The sequence below is a fragment of the Echinops telfairi genome, unplaced genomic scaffold (assembly GCF_000313985.2).
Source record: "Echinops telfairi isolate 266 unplaced genomic scaffold, ASM31398v2 ScPeMD7_655;HRSCAF=1070, whole genome shotgun sequence".
NCBI lineage: Eukaryota > Metazoa > Chordata > Mammalia > Afrosoricida > Tenrecidae > Echinops > Echinops telfairi.
The window spans coordinates 27081453-27086833 of NW_022104553.1; the positions used below are offsets into that span (position 1 = coordinate 27081453).

Below are 5381 nucleotides of genomic sequence, written 5' to 3' on the forward strand. Positions count from 1 at the left end.
GGGCGTCTGGCACCCGGTTTGTCTCTGGCTAGATGTCTCTCTCCACGTCTCGGTTTCTGCCTAGGTGGCTGACAACGGTCTCAGCCCCGGTCTCTCGGGGTTTCTCGCTGTCTCTCGGGTCTCTCTGTGGGTGCCGCTCACCCTCTCTCTGTCTTTCTCCCTGGGAAGCGATCCCAGGAAGCCACCGAGTGGCGAGCACGCGGGTTCGAATCCTGATTCCCACTTCCTCCGCGGGTGACCTTGACCCGGCACGTCCCCTCTGCCCGCCGCTTCCTCCTCTGTGGGCGTGCAGAGGCACCCAGGAACCCTCCCTCGGCCGCCCCTGCCCCCACGAGCCTCACCAACTGTGCAGGGTGGGGGCGGGGGGGGGCACCGGGGGACGCTCACTGTGCACTTCTCTCCTGGGCCCTGCACCCAGCCCGCCCCGCGGGGCAGAGGGTGGGTGTCCGGGGAATCCTGGGTGCCTACAGAGAGCCCTGGAGACCGCGAGAGACTCCAGGCGAGCAGGCCAGAGGGGGCGGTCTGCTTCCCCCGCTGCTCCTCCACTTTCCCCTCCCACCGGGGAGGGGCTGGTGCCCGGGGAACTGGCCGGGCGAGTTCGGGGCATGACTCAGACTGGCTGGAGCTGGCGGGGAGGGAGGGGACAGAGGCGATCCCTTTCCTGCCCCCTGAAAGGTCCCCTCCCTTTTTCCCGCCCAGGGGAGGGGCTCGGCGATGCCGGGGCTTTCCCGGATTTCCCTAGGGGCGGGGCCCACGCTGGGGTTGAGTCCAGGTCACTGAGGCCTGGCAGGGCAGGTGGAGGGGGACAGGTTTGCAGCTCGGGGGAGAGGGAAGAGGGCACGGCAAGGGCATGGAAACTGCACCCCAGATCTGCCTAGGAGGAATGCGGGGGTTCTCCTTCTCTGGCCTCTGCCCTTTAATCCCTGGGCTCCCTGGACCCCCTTTCTCTGCCTTAGACCCAGCCTGTGCCTCTCAGTCTCCAGGGACCCCAAGACCCCTCTTATTGACATCTCTGCCCGATCTTGTTGCGATCTCCCCGGAAGCATCTCTCTAGGACCTGGTAGTGGGTGTAGGGCCCTGTCTGGGCAACAAAAGGACTTTGGCCTGGATGGGCCTCACCCTAGTGGATCGTTAATCCGGTCGTGAGATCCAGCTGTGTGCAGAGAGAGGGTCTTGCTCTTTGCCCGGTCTCTCTCTGTAACTGAAATATTCCGGCCCACAGATCCGGGTTCAAATCCCACCTCCATCTCTTGCAAAGAGAAACGGTGAGACGGAAGAGATTCTTGTGCCTTTTGGAATTGTCTCCCAGGAGAAAGATGGGAAGAGACAGAGTCAGATCTGCCCTGCTCCCCATAAGCACAATGTCCCCGTCTCCCCATACCTGTCCTGGCCTGCTGCTGTGCTTCTGTTGCCAGTTCTCTCTGTCTGAAGTGAGACCTCAGATGGCCCCCTCCTCTCATGAGACCCATCTCTTCTGGAAAAATGAGCTGATTGTTCACCCCTGCCCCCAGGTATTGTGGGGGCTACAACAAGAGAACGCGGCCCACCTCTTCAGACACAGGAGGGTGTAGTGCGGAGCATTGCTCCATTGCACAGAGAGGAACACTGAGACCTGTGTGGCCTCCTGGGCAGGGCTTGTGAAAGGAGTGGACACCAAGAGGCAGGGTTGGAAGACCACCCAGGTTCCCTGATACTGTATGGAGGTGGCCCAGAGGTCTGGGGCCAGGGAGGCTGAGGTGGGCAGTGAGTCTCAGCTCTTGACCCAGAGAGGGTGTTGTTCAGGGGCAGGGAGAGACTCCCGTCTGAGGATGAAGGAGGGGGTGAGGACTGGATGGATCTGAGGAAGGAGGACAAGTCTTGGAGAGACAGGGAGAGGGTCTGAGGGAGGAGGTGATGAACCTGAGAGGGGAACAGAGGGTTGGAGGGGAGAATCTTCAGGGAGGAGGACAGGGTGGGAGGGAGGTGGACAGGCCCTGGGGACAGGGAGGAAGAGATGAGGGCCCGAGGGTGGCAGTAAGAGTCTGAAGGGGGAGGTGAAGGCCTGAGGGAGGAAGAGAAAGGCTGGGGGGTGGAGGGGGGGGTGTTGAGGGACTGGAAGGGGAAGGGGTGCTCTAAAGGAAGGGACCAGGTTCTCCAGGGGAGGGAGATGGTCTGAGTGGAGAAAGAGGTGGGTGTCTGAGGGGGGGTGGTCTCAGGAGGGAGGAAAAGTCAGAGAAACAGCTCTGAAGGAGGAGTGAGTGTGTGTGGGGTGGGGTGGGGGTGGGAGGGGGTAGGGTGAGTTAGGGGTTAAGGGTCTGAAGGAGGAGGAGCAGTTTGAGATAGGCCTTCTGCAGGGAGGAGAGGTAGGTGGGCCTGGGGACCAGCCGGGGACCAGGGGGTGGGGGACAGGGAAGGGAGCCTGGGAGTCAGCCCCGCCCTGCAGCTGTCTCTAATTTCCCAGAATCTCCTGCTGCTCAGGAAAGTCCCAGCTCCCACAGCCGCCTCCCTCCAGTGTCGGGAATGGGGGATGCAGAACCGGGATGGCCACCCCCTCTTTTCCCCCTTTATTCCATGCACCCCGCTCAGGGAAGGCTGGGGTCTCTCCCCTCTCTGGGCCTCCCTGCTCCCCTGCTGGCTGGGGCAGTCCCTGGATGACTTCCGGGGAAACTTCCCAGAGAAGACCCGAAAGTCCTGCTTGGAGTCTAACCACTCTTCCTCATGCAGGTGTCCCGTTAGAGCTATTTCAGTAACCCCCCACCCCACTACCTCTTCTCCCCTTATCCTTATCCCCCATTGCCCACCCTCCCCCTACCCCACTCTCTGTGAGAAAGGTCCTGAGTTCAAGGTCCGCAGGGAGTCATGGGTGCTTGGGCCTTTCTTGTTCTCTGGACCTCAGTTTCCCTATCTCAGAAGAAAGATTGGAGCTGATCAGACCTGAGGTTCCCATCTGCCTCAGTTCCTGGGCCTTGTGAAAGAGGGTTACACGTTGGGCTTCTCACCACAAAGTTGGAAGTTCAAAACCACCAGCCACTCTGTGGGAGAAAGATGAGGCTTTTTACTCCCGGAAAGAGCTGCAGCCTCAGAAACTCACAGGGGGCAGTTCTACCCTGTCCTAGAGGGTCGATCGATAGGGTTTTGGTTTTGCCATGCCTTGCTTCAAACAGAAAACCCTAAGACTCACGGCCATCGAGTTGATTCCGACCCATAGCGACCTTATAGAACAGGATAGAATTGGCCCTATGGGTTTCTAAGACAGTAACTCTTTATGGGAGTAAAAAAACTCACCTTTTTCCTGCAAAGGGGCTGGTGGTTTTGAACTGCTGACCTTGTGGTTAGCAGCCCAGTGAGCAATCACTCTGCCACCAAGCTCATTGCCATGGCAACTCATAGTGACACTGTAGCACAGGGTAGAACTGCCCCCTTTGAGTTTCTGAGACTGTCACTGTGTATGAGAGTAGAAAGCCCCATCTTTCTCCCAAGGAGCGGCTGGTGGTTTTGAACTGCCAAGCATGTGGATCGCAGCCCAGTGCGTATGCCACCAGGGCTCCTTAAATGGAAAGTCAAGTGCAAATCCTGTGTTTTCCTTCACAGACTTTGGCAGGCCTGGAGCATGGAAAATGCTCCTTATAGCGACTGGGGTGACTGGGATTCCTGTTGCCACAATTATTCATGAAACCGAGTTTTCAGTGACAGGCCCCATCTTGCTGGGGAAGTGGGTTCAGTGAGCTATAGGTCTAGAGCCCTGGCTCTGAGTCCTGGTTCAGCCACATCCTAGGCACCCGGGTGGCTCAGCGGTTGCCAATTGGAACCCTACCTGTTGCTCTGTGGTAGAAAAAGGAGGCAGCCTGTATCTGTTGTTGTTCAGGGTCATGGAATCAGTTCCGGCTCATAGCAACCAGATGTATAACAGAAGGAACCGCCACCCCCCCTGTCCTGTGCCCTCTTCACGAGCGTTTTTATGTGGGAACCCTTGGCTTGCAGTCACCGTGTCAATCCAATTTGTTGAGGGTCTCCCTCTCTTTTGCTGCCCTGCTACTTGACCAAGCGGCTGTCTTTCTCCGGGGACGGGGACGGGTCTCTTTGGACGTGTTCAAAATACCGGGGACCAGGTCTTGTCATCCTTGTCTGTCTGGCACATGCTGGCTGTGCTTCTTCCAAGACAAATGTGTTGCTTCTTGGCTGTCCACGGTACTTTCAATATTCATTGCCAACACTTGGAAACCCTCTGGAGTCAGTTCTACTCTGCGTTAGAGGGCTGCGAGCGGTTTAGCGTTGCCTCTGCGGTGTGCTAGCGGTGTGGCCTTGGGCAGGGGGCTTCCCCTCTCTGTGCCTTTGAGACTTGGTGGTGATTGACAACGCCGCCCGACTGATGGAGATTTTTGAGCAATGGATGAATGGATGGACAGACAGACGGAGGAATGATGCCCATTCCTGTTTCCACCTTGCCCTTTCGTAACCTTGCCCTCTTCACGGCCTCCTTGTGACCCTTCCCCACCCCAATCTGAGGCCAGATGGGGCCCTTAACCCTGGGTGGGCTGAGCTGGGAACTGCCTTTCTGAATCCTTCCAACACCTTGAGGACTCATTTACCTACCGTCTCCCAAGGCCCATCTGCAAAGGGGGAAGTGGAGGCACACACAGCAAAGAACTGGAGAAGCCAAGGTGCTCAGCCAGGCCTCTGGGACCCCAGCACCCTAAGTCCAACCATTGGCCTGATTGGGGTGGTCAGCATCCCTCCTAGCTCTAATTCTAAATGAAAGGGTTGGCGGTTTGAGTCTACCCAAAGGTACCTCTGAGGAAAGTCCTGGAGATCTCTCCCTGAGAAATAACCATTGAAAAGCTCACAGAGAGTTAGACCCGATAGATCGCAACAATGAGGCAGAAGCCAATGGTGGATTCCATGGGTTTCCGATTGAGCCAGACTTTTATAAAAAGGATGCAAAAGAATGCCACTTGTTTGACTTTTCTCTCCTTTTGGAAAACAATTACTCCTCAAGAAAAAAAAAAGTTATTTGTCTTAGCATGTAATGTGTTCATGATTGTTATTTTAAGGGACACTAAAAACTCGCTGTTAAGAGATGTATATATTAAAAGAAATAACTTGTTAAAACCCTCACTGCCATCAAGTTGATTCCAACTCACAGGACCGGGTATGCCTGTGGGTTCCCCAGGCGATCGCTCTTTATGGGAACAGAAAGCCTCTTTCTTCTCCTGCGCAGCTGCTGGTGCTTTTGAACTGAATGACTCTGCATCAATGGTTTGTGTTTCCCTGTGGAAGGGATCCTTTCAGTGGAGAAGTGAGGGGAAACGGAGGCACTGAGTGGCAAAGGCCCCGGGGGATGATTTCTCACTCTCTTCTCTCTCTCTCTCTCTCTCTCTCTCTCTCTCTCTCTCTCTCTCTGC

At 56.5% G+C, this 5381-nt stretch overlaps 1 protein-coding gene across 1 annotated transcript in view; it reads right to left on the bottom strand.

The window, feature by feature from the left end:
* BCL3 (BCL3 transcription coactivator) overlaps nucleotides 1-5381 on the bottom strand; it is a 32984-nt gene that overhangs the window by 13733 nt on the left and 13870 nt on the right. The window lies entirely within an intron of this gene.